This window comes from Ostrea edulis, chromosome 4, assembly GCF_947568905.1.
Source record: "Ostrea edulis chromosome 4, xbOstEdul1.1, whole genome shotgun sequence".
In the NCBI taxonomy this organism is placed as follows: domain Eukaryota; kingdom Metazoa; phylum Mollusca; class Bivalvia; order Ostreida; family Ostreidae; genus Ostrea; species Ostrea edulis.
In genome coordinates, this window is record NC_079167.1 from 28,973,139 (window position 1) to 28,985,576 (window position 12,438).

Consider the following 12,438-nt stretch of genomic DNA (forward strand, 5'->3'; position numbering starts at 1 on the left):
GTGTCTCGGGACAGGCCCTCACCACAGTTAGAATACCTCCCATATACCCGTAACGTAGCAGAAAATTGCGGAATCGCTCCAAAACGATTTTAAACTTATCAAAGAATAAACGCGTACATTTAAAGTTAAATTTATATACAACTAACCTCATTGGTAATTTGTAAGTCCTTAACGCTGTAAAAAAAATCGTATAATAATATTGAAAACTCAACACTTTGAAATGTCACTTTTCTCGATTCGAACTGACTGCCATTTTACCGGAAACTGCCATCGGAACACCCTGCTGTTTTCGAAAAACGAACGCTTACCTAATTTGCAAATAAGAACGGCCCACTACCATATAAGGCATTGGTGGAAAAAAAACCGGTTTATACACATGGCGTGGAGACAGAAAGTTGACGATCTGAGCACTGCGTCATTACCCCTTTACCCCTAAGTCTTTCTGTAAAACATCTTTCACAGTTCTGTCAATCCTAACCAATTTAGAAGTCAGACTTTTCTTGTTTCCAGGTTTTTTGGAACATGAAAAAGTTTTCCCACAGCTTATGCAATTGTTGGATTCCATTTTGATTATGAGATCATATAAACCATTAAAGGAAATTAGGAATGTTGATGGCTTCATCCGTACCCGCCATTTTCTGAAGTATCCACTGTTTTCCCATAATTCCTGCATGCCTCAGTGCACTCTGGTTAATTTTCTTTATCAATGAAATCAAATTTCAGCAAAAGTTTATATAGGGAGAATATTACTTCAATCCCATGTTACAATATTTAGTTAACATATATTTCTCGATTTCTAACGTTTATTTCAAACTTTAAATTCATTTTCATGTCAAATAACGAAGTAGTAAAGATCGTAGTAGCATTTTCCGTAAAAGGCTATATCTCCATATTTGGAACGTCATTAATGTTCAGTATTTCACGCTGTGCGCATACGCAATGACAAGTTCCGGTAAAATGGAAGGTGTTAGCAGCGAAATTCAAACTCGTGGGTTTACATTCTCAAATTCAACTAATTAAAATGGATTTAACGGCAAGTGGGTCGTTAAGGTAACTTTCCAAATGCATATGAGTGATGTGTTACATAATTTTACCGAAACATACACTGTGTGCAATTTTCATTTTGCTACATTGCAGGTATATAGGACGCATTCTATCGTTAAATCGGGTCCGTAGGACATTATCATTTTAACGATAGAACATTTTATCTAATCCTAGACTGAATTCAAAAGATATCAAGGGCACCTGTCTTTTCAATTGTTACACAAAACCAAGAAGTTCTGCAAAGGAAAAGTAGTAGTTGTGCTTGACTGTGTGTTGTTAAACAATAAATACCGATTGGTTCAGTTTAGAATAGGTCCTCACTGCTCCTTGCTTGTCGTAAGAGGCGACTATATGAGACGGTCCTTCGGATGAGACCGCAAACATCGAGGCCCCGTGTCACAGCATGCATGTACGATAAAGATCCCTTCCTGCTCAAAGGCCGTAAATGCCGAGCATGAACCCAAATTTTACAGCCCTTCACCAGCAATGATGGAGTCTCCATGTGAGTGAAAAATTCTCAAGGGGGACAGTAAACAATATGCAACCAACCAACCGATCAGTTCAGATTGACCTACTTAGCGGAGGGTTACCATGTACGATGCAGCATCGGTGTGCTATCATCGCCGTCTTTCTTAATCCATCGACGTCATGTGTGCACACGGAAACCAATGCAAACAAATATACAGAATGTTGGATGTTGGATCAAAGAGATTTTCTCGGTGCAGTAACAACCATTAACAATTCTGTAAGCTTATCTTTCGGCTGACGTAATTGAAAAATAAAAAGTAACTGTTCTCTATTACCTCTAAACAGAAGAATTTAAACAGGTATGCCGGATAGGGGTTTAGACTCCTGAAAAAGTGGAGACCATAATAAATCCTGTAAAGAATACAAAGTAGAGGACAGGGTGAACATGTACCAGAGGTGTAATCTCGTGTCTAAGAGAAATAAGCATTCCCCGTTGACCCGTCACACTGGCCTTGGGTCTTCTATCTTGATCAGGTAAAAGAAGTAATCCGTAGTCAAAATCAGTGTGTATAGAATGACCTACCAATTAGTTTGAAACACGACAGACAGCGTTCAACCTGCTGCATGATAGGTTGTATTGGTAAATGAAATTATTATACAGAGCATAAACGAAATTGCTGAAAAATTCCTGTAACATTTGCTTATCTGTCAGTAGCCTGTCTTCGTTTAAAAAAAATGTCTTATGCAGAACATGTTATCGTGTATCGAATCAATTGGGAGACATCAAAACCATATGCATTTGATAATGAAATATCGCTACGTACATGTACATATGTGAAGTTGACTGAGGTACTTGCATGTATAATCGACCTACATGTATCATTCACAGTGGTCAACATGATCATGAAGATTGAAATAAGCAGAAGGTGAAATAAATGATTTCATTATCTGTATTTCAAGAAACATACATTTGCAATGAGCGTCCAAATGTAAGTTTGGATATTGTAAGGTTCCTCTCCCAGGAGATTTTGATATATCCCGCTCTATTTTATATAACTCTTCTTGGGTTTATTAGAACACATACATGCAATTATTCTTGAATATTGACTGGCACGGTAGATAAACATGTATTGACTGGTAGGTTATAGAATACAGGTATGCAAGTTGAGTCCCGGAAACAGGAAGCTTCATGACATTGAATATTAAACGCCCAACCAGTGGGTAAAACTATACCCTTTGTTAATATCTGTATCACCATTAACCACACTTCCTTGTAATAAATTTGAAAATAGGCAATCGACCTGACCATTCTCCGGTGATATTTCACTGTAAAGAAAATGACCTTCGTAAAAGGTAAAGCCTTCTAGAAATCTACTATTTCAAATATTATGTAAAACTAGTGAAACAGACACAAGCACAGTATGATTGTCCTGTTTACAATAGGGATCAGTTACAATATATGGTTAATGATGACAGTTCATGTGTGATCAGCTCTTTCTTTACGTGCCACTCGTGGAAATACAATACCGTATTAACTCTACCATCAAATTTTAAAGCTTTTAAAGAAAGGGGAAAAAAAGACAAATGGCTTTGCAAGGAATTTAAATTACGTTTACTATGATTAATATTAGGTATTGGACACACAATTGTATTCGGAATTTGTCTGCAGAAAATGTCAAACGGACACACCCACTAGTACATTATAATTCATGCCTTGTTTCGCTATCATATAACTTGAAATCTACTAAGTACAGCGCCATGATTCATGTATATATTTAAAAAGCTTTATGCCTTACTGTATAATTGTTATATGTTATTTTAGCCTAAATTTTGCAGCCCTTCACCGGCAATGGTGACGTCTCCATATGAGTGAAATATTCTTGACCGTCCCGGCTGAAAATATTTTTTTCCATCTCGTAAAAACGGTATTAAATCATCGCACGTATGTAGTTATGAGACTGTACGACATATCATAAATTATTTCACCTGTTTTAACCCAAATAATTTGATTTTAAATCGATGTTTACAAATAACCGCGTCACTGCCATTTCAAGTGACAGTCACGTGACCAGTTCAAACTTTCAGATCATTGCTGGTTTTATCTGTGTAAAGCTGTGTATTTTGTTATAACAGTGCCATACCATAAGTTTAATAGATATAAAAATATCAAATATCTCTTAGTAATTCGTTGTTTTACGCTCTTTCAGCCTTAAAACAAGACATTTTCGTGTAAGTTAATACATCATGTTGGGATTCCCCTGACGCGCGTGGGTCTATTTATAGACGTCTATTATGGGATGATTTATATATGTAGCCACTATATTTACTTTCTAAATAATATTCGCACTGTTTTCTTTTACATGCAGATGTTTTCAAGCATGTAATTAAGGGAAAGTTAATATCTTTATAAAGTAATTAATCTGCTTTAAAGTAATTATGTACAAAAATAATACATGAACATCGGGTCATACAGCTTTAAACAATATTCAATCAATCAATCTACTTCAGATTTGAACTTATATTGATAAATATTGGCCGAGATGGTTTTTACAATTTTCGAACTTGTGGGCGACTTCAAATCCAATACGTTAATATTCACCAATATCAATTCAACAACAACTCCTTAATTACATAGCTAGCCCATAGTCTAGTTGTTTGATGTTCATAATTTAATTACTTTAGAAATAGAAGCATTATTGGTACTGATATGAATAGGTCCAATGTCAGGGTTACGCACGTTGTTGTTCTCAATATAGATCCGCCAATGCTAGTGAAATGATTCCAATTTGGAATTAAAATTTGCTAGTCCTTATCGAAATATACCAAGAATTAATTAAAACTTAATAGATAAGATATCGTAGCCAGCCACCACACCTTACCAAACCATAACCTGTACCCGAAACGTTCCGATGCGGATCTTAGTACTGTACCACCGCGGTGGCCAATTGGTTAGTGTTCGCCCCGCATGCGGGAGGCCGGGGTTCGAATACCGGCTGCGACACACCTAAGTCTTTAAAACAGGTAGTGACAGTTCCATCGCCAAACGCTCGGCATCAGGTGTGAATGTCACGGGTCCTCGGAGATGACCTTAAAAGCGGATGACCAGTGTCACAATAAGTGTGGCACGATAAATAACCCTCACTGCTCAATGGCCATAAGCGCCGAGCATAGGCCTAAATTTGAAGCCCTTCACCGGTCTTGGTGACGTCTCCATATGAGTGAAAAATTCTCCAGCGAGACGTTAAGCAAGATACAATCAATCATTACAATCTTAGTACTGTAAAGTTGGCGTTCAATAATAGCCAATTAGGTATTGCACGCTAAAATGTGTTGAATGGTGTCAGCTTTTACTGAATGTGTTGAATGTTGTCAGAAGAAATTAGATGTAACAGCAAATATTGCAAGTAACGTATTGAATGTTGTCAGCAGATATTGAATGCTGTGAGTAGATATTGGATGGTGTCAGTAGATATTGAATGTTGTGAGTAGATATTGGATGTTGTCAGTAGATATATTGAATGTTGTCAGTAAATATTGGATGTTGTCAGTAGATATTGGATGTTGTCAGTAGATATTGAATGTTGTCAGTAGATATTGGATGTTGTCAGTAGATATTGGATGTTGTCAGTAGATATTGAATGTTGTCAGTAGATATCGAATGTTGTCAGTATATATCGAATGTTGTCAGTAGATATTGGATGTTGTCAGTAAATATCGGATGTTGTCAGTAGATATTGGATGTTCTCAGTAGATATCGGATGTTGTCAGTAGATATCGGATGTTGTCAGTAGATATTGAATGTTGTGAGTAGATATTAAAAATGTACAATACAGTGACTATAAAAAACATGTAAAAGATGAAGATAAGGTACAGTGATCAATCTCATAACCCCTATAGATCGAATGTGCTCAAACGATCATCCATGAGATATTCAATAGGTTTCCAAGTCTTTTCAAAAGTTTTATATAATGATGTACGAAAATATTTTTAATATTTAATATCTTTCCTCCACACCTACCCCCAAGGGTAGGGTTCCTTACCCAGGGAACAAGAATTGAACCATTTTGAATAAAACAATAGTAAAAGTACTTTATTTAGGTTGCATTCTAAATTCATCACATTTAAAAATTAGATATTTGAACTGCGCATTACACATTTTTTACTGCTCAAAAGTAACTATTAGATAGTAGTCAGATGTGATTTTATTTCGAATAATAATCTCTCCAAAACAGCCACATCACATAACCTGCGGAAAACCTAGGAATATTATCGCACCATTTTTCTATCATTCGGTGCAATTTTCATGAATCATTACTTTTAAATGGTGGATATCTGAAAATCCAGACAAGTTTTTTCATTACATTAACTAGTCATAAATACACGAAACATTTGATTTAACGAAAATATACAAAGATCAGGGTATTGAAAGTTTATGAATTCCAGTAGAAATATGAAAATCTAGATTTTGATCAAAATGCAAGAATTAGCATAGATACAGGGAAGCATTAATAACAAGATGCGTGTGTTAGTAATGATGAAACCTGTATAAAGTAGTTTACAAAGGACTGTGTATGATAAAGGGTTTTGTGGGCCTCACATACAGCTTAAAATCTAATACCGAATAAAATTTATTTATACATCTGAAAGCTTTCAAGGGGCATGGCCACCATTTTTGATCAATCGAAATTGACAGGGTTTTTTTGTTATAGAAATTAAGATATTTTTGAACTAGGAAGAATTTTTTTTAACTCGGAAATAGGATAGGCTGGTTACTAATGGATACGCCCTCGTATAAAGTTGAGTTGTTAGTTTGCCATTAATATCTATTTTCAATAAGATATCTAAGTATGAAGCAGGGGTGGACGACTCTGTGGTGTCTTTTATTTCGAGTTCACAGGGATATATCAAATCAACATATGAATGAAAATTATTTATTGTTAATAGATAAAACGCCGTCGATATATCTAAATGTCGAATTGAAGGCCACATAAAGATATTTTTTCTTCTCACTTCGACGTGTTTTTTTTTTTTTTTTTTTTTTTTTTTTTTACCGAATTCTGCTTCATAAGAATATAAAAACAGGTCAGCTAACAAAGGAGCACAATTCGTGCCCATTGGAATTCCAACACTGTTGGAGGACCTGATCACCAAAGACTACGAAGATATTGTCATTGAGGAACTCTAGCATATTTTTTATTTCAACTTCAGAGTACTTGTGTGTGGAATCAGAGTGGTGTTTAACAAAGTAATTTTTGGATGACTGATCACTAGATATGAATATTTCCGTCTTCCATTTTTGTTGAAGAACTGTTTGTGATGTCAAAAAGTCTAGTCTTTAATTCATCGTGAGGAATGGTCGTGTAAAGTGTTGAAAAATCGTAGGTTTTGATGTTATTAATTTCGGAAAAGTTTCGCGATTTCAAGTCTACTAAAAGTTCTTTAGAATTTATTAGAATCCACATTTGATTAACACCACTTCTGGCATATGTAGTCGCACAGTAAGTTTGAAGTTTTTCCTTCACAACTGTTAATATTTTCGTGAGGAGCAAAGATAGGGGCTTGGTAGAGTACTTACTGGATCCAGCAATATATCTTTGTTTGTACTGGTTTTTATGTAGTTTAGGAATCTAGTATAGGTACGGTAACCCATTCATTCGACCCATTGACTGGGATATTAAATGTGTCTAAAACTGAAGCATGGTTTTGAAGAATTTCATCGTTTGAAAGGGTAGTTGGAGTATAAGTACGATTACCAAATGTGGAATTAATGCCAAGTTCGTTTAAAATACTGTTATAATAATGAGCCTTACAAAGACTATGTTGTTACTAGCTTTGTCAGCTGGAACCAAAACATATTCCTCGTGTAACCTATCAAATTATTTTCTCACTTCTGGTTTGCTAAACACAGAAGGATAGATGGTACGTACGTTTGTTTTCATGTCTAATTTTTAATACTCCTCTTATGATTTTAACCCATTCTGACAATGTATCAAGTTCTTTTTCATATTTAGCCCATCGTCTGGCATAATCTTCGACAGAATTCATAATAGAGATGAAGTTCTGTCGCTAATTGAAAGACCGAGGTTCTCTGTATTTAGGACCTTTTAGAATAGTAATTTGAGGTCCTCATTTTCAACTATATCAACATCACCAGTAATGACATGTCCAGCTGAACTATAGTTGAAAGAAGAACAAGAACACGTTGGTAGATTACGTAGAAGATGGTCTATATCTTGGCACTGCAAAGTTTGTTTATAATTAAAAATTTTGAATGTAATAGTAGAAGTATAGCTGTAGGAAATACAGGGTGTAGAATTGAACTTGAAATAAGTTGGAATACACCACTGAACCCTTTTATGACGAAGAATGTTGCTTATGTTGAAGGCATCTATTCCTTTGTTTGTAAATGTGAGCTGAAGGAACTGGCGGCATGATATGGAAGGGATATCATCCACGACCCGTGCTGGTTTAAAGAGCCTGTGATTGGCAACATCTATAATCATAGAGTGCAGTCTGAATTCGGGTGTTGAAATATCCAAGTATAGACTAGCTGTGGCTTCTTCAAATAATGTATGTAAAACTCTCAATGAAACAGAGTAAAGTTTTGTACGAATGAAAGGTGAAGATAACTAACGGTGATCAATCTCATAACTCCTATAAGCAATACAAAATAGATAGCTTGGCAAACGAGGACCTCTGGACACACCAGAGGTGGGATCAGGTGCCTAGGGGGAGTAAGCATCCCCTGTCGATTTGGACTTAATTGTCTGTTGACGTAAGGTAAAAGTGAATCAAACGCGACATCATTCATACGTGGTCTTTTATATGAATGATGTCCATGGCTGCGTTTTCGTCTTTGAGTGTTGGGAAAGAGTCCCATCACATGCACGTTATTTCCTTGTGGACTAGTCAAATTCCACACATCATATTCATTATCATTGCATCCATATGGAAATGCAGTATCTAGGGTCTTGATCCAGTGATCTTCTCTTTGTCTACGAAAAGGGGTACTTGATGTTGGATTCTCTGTGTGATGGTAACTCCCCCCCCCCCATCCTTACCCTCATGGAGAAGGTGGAGTGGTCCGGTGCAATAAAATGCTTGTACAGAAGTTGGTTACCACCATTATTTATTTGAAATATGTGCCCCGATGTTCTGTTATTAAGTGAACAACTAGTTTCTCCCATATAAATTAAGCCACACAGGTTACACTCAGTAGCGTAGACAACGTTAGAAGATTTACATGTCAAATTATCAAAAGTTTTGGTACAAAAACTACGTCCAGTGAGATTACTATTAAATGAATTTCTAGTGATCAGTATATCACAAATTTTACAATTTTTTGCAGAACATTTTGAAATTGAGCACATGGGATCTGAAAAGGAATCATCAAGAATAACTCTTAAAGGAACATAACAGTCTTTAATTTGGGTATAAAAATTTTGGTTTTCATACCAAAGCTGACAATTAGACGATTGTACATACGACAAATCTTTGATATCTCGAAGGATAATCCGAGGGACACAAACCGATCTGTAGGTACCTGTGTCCGTTATAGACTCCACAGAGTGGTACCTATTTATACTGGGCGACGTGTCACAGCCAGCATTATTTCGTTATTGTGTATATTCATGAATGAACATATATCGAGCGACAAGTATCCTCGGGGACAGACTGTCCACCAGCAGAGATACAAGCTCGGTGGTGAAAGGAAAGGTGAAGATAACGAACAGTGATAAATCTCATAACTCCTATAAACAATACAAAATAGAGAGTTGTGAAAACACGGACCCCTGGACACACCAGAGGTGGGGTCAGGGGCCTAGGAGGAGTAAGCATCCCCTGTCGACCGGTATAATTAATATATTTCTGGTCAATAATTGTAAACGAATTGTTAAATATTTGAAATGTTTGTGATTGATTTGTGCTAGTCCCGAGTTATTCTGATCCATGACATGTATCAATGCATACACCAAAGGTGATGATAACGAACAGTGATCAATCTCATGTGTGTCCAGGTGTTGTTGTCTTGTGGAGATTACAATAAATCCTCAGTACCCCTTGCTTGTCGTAAGAGGCGACTAAATGGAGCGGTCCTTTTGATGAGACTGTAAAAACCTAGGCCCCGTGTCACAGCAAGTGTGGCACGATAAAGTTCTCTCCCAGCTCAATGGCCATAAGCGCCGAGCATATGCCTAAGTTTTGCAGCCCTTCACCGGCAATGGGACGTTAAACAATATACAATCAATCTATCCAGGTGTTGTTTTCCATATCCATAAATAACTTTTGCAGGATTGATATAGAATAATGTACTTTAACATCATGAACACGCTTAAATCAGCTGATCAGAGATTATGGACATCTTCAGGAAACGGGACGCACAAACAGCGTGTCTCAACCCCCATTTTACGAAACACGAACGAAAACTGTTCAGGCAAACCAAGGTGTAGAAACTCAATAACTTTTGTGCTTAATTTATTTTTATCCATGTACAATCATGACTTCAAAATGTATTGTTTATCTACGTACAATACATGCCTTCGCCTTTAAAAGAGTTTGGTCAACAGGATAGACTCACGAGCGCCTCTCAAAACACAAACACATGTAGATCAATTTACTTAATAATGTCGGGTATTTTTTAATTCTACAGTCCACTAAATCAATTTACATTTTCATTAAGTGAGATTGGCAGTGGAAAATAAATCGCCCCTCTCTACTTACCGTGTTGAAAACTGTTATCTCGTATATAATTTGAAAAACATTCATCTCTCCAAGGAAATGACATACTTAGTAGCCGGTGGTTATACATAGTACCCAATTCATAAATGGTAATCAGGTTAGGTTGCATAGAAAATGCTTGTCAAATTGATATTACAGTATTGAGAAATATGAATATTAAAGTGATGTTTTCCCGTGTAAACCATCTATTAGGCACTGGTATTGAGAATATCCCTGAACTCCGTTACATCTAATAAGCAAAATCACGGCTGTCCATTTTGTGGCCAAAATCACTATATATTTACTGTCAATCGGCATGGAATGACATACACGAGTCGTTAATTAACCACATATTTACGAAATATCCATACGTAGACCAAGAGAAACACCTAAAACCAAGATAAACACGCATTCTGAGAATAATTAGGTCTTTAACTAAGTCAATGAACTGTGAAATGCACATGTAGGTGATCATGAATAATTTAGCTACATTGTTGTATTACTATGCTAGAAATTTTAATGAGTGCAGTACTCTTATCTACAGAAATAAGAAACTTGGAAGTAAACTTTAAGCTGGTGTGGATGTGATCAACTGTGTAGGGGCGAACTAAAATATACCAATTATCAAATAAGTATCTGCAAGCACAACAAAACAAAGTCCGAAAAACTGATAATTCACACTATTTGTTTAAGTCCAAGGGCCGTAACACAGCGAAAAATCACAAAATTCAAACTTGATCTGTAACATGCTATGGCAAAGCAATGTACCATTAAATATCAAATGAATACCTGCAAGCACAACAAAAAAAAAGTCCGGAATCTGATCATTCACGCTAAAAAATTTAAGTCCAAGGGCAATAACTTAGTGAAAAATCAACGAACCGAGACGAAATTTGAGCATGATCTGTGACTTTTTATGGCAAAGTAATGTACAAAATATCAAATGAATATCTGCAAGCAAAACTAAGAAAACATGTTACAAGTCCAATGGCCATAACTTGGTGAAAAATCAATAAACCGAATCCAAATTCGAACTTGACCTGCAACTTGATATGGCAAAGCATTTGTACCAAATATAAAATAAATATCTGCAAGAACAGAGAAAGTAAGTGCGGAAAACTGATAATTCATGCGAGTTTTGTAAGTCCAAGGGTCATACACTGTAACTTAGTGAAAAATCAATGGACCAAAACCAAATTCGAACTTGATCTATAACTTGTTTTGGCAAAGCAATGTGCTAAATGTTAAATGAACATCTGCAAGTACAATCAAAGTGCGGAAAACTGATAATTCATGCTATTTTTCTAAGTCCAAGGACCATAACTTAGTGAAAAATCAATGGACCGAAACCAGATTCGAACTCTACCTGTGACTTGTTATGGCAAAGCAATGTATCAAATATGAAATAAATATCTGCAAGAACAGAGAAAAAAGTGTGGAAAACTGATTTGCAGAACTGACGGACGGAGCGCAAACCTAAAGTCACCTTCGACTTCGTCGGTAGGGGACTAATAACCAAAACCAAGAGAAATACCCAAACCAAGAGAAATACCCCAAACCAAGAGAAATATCTAAAACCAAGGGAAATACTCGCAACCAAGAGAAATACCCAAACTAAAAGAAATAACCAGACCAAGAGAAATAACCAAACCAAGAGAAATATATAAAACCAAGGGAAATACTCCAAGCCAAGAGAAATACCTAAAACCAACGGAAATACCCAGACTAAGAGAAATACCCAGACTAAGGGAAATACCCAGACTAAGAGAAATAACCAAACCAAGAGAAATATCTAAAACTAAGGGAAATACCCAGACTAAGGGAAATACCCAGACTAAGAGAAATACCCAGTCTAAGGGAAATACTCCAAACCAAGAGAAATATCTAAAATCAAGGGAAATACCCAGACTAAGAAAAATACCCAACAAGAGAAATACTCCAAGCCAAGAGAAATATCTAAAATCAAGGGAAATACCCAGACTAAGGGAAATACTCTAAACCAAGAGAAATATCTAAAATCAAGGGAAATACCCAGACTAAGAGAAATACCCAACAAGAGAAATACTCCAAGCCAAGAGAAATATCTAAAATCAAGGGAAATACCCAGACTAAGAGAAATATCCAACAAGAGAAATACTCCAAACCAAAAGAAATACCCAGAATAAAGTGTCAATCTTTAAAAGCAAAGTAATAAATCAAATTTTGCAT

At 36.1% G+C, this 12,438-nt stretch overlaps 1 protein-coding gene across 4 annotated transcripts in view; it reads right to left on the minus strand.

The window, feature by feature from the left end:
- Positions 1-12,438, minus strand: part of LOC125670918 (somatostatin receptor type 2-like) — a 60,118-nt gene that overhangs the window by 29,446 nt on the left and 18,234 nt on the right. The window lies entirely within an intron of this gene.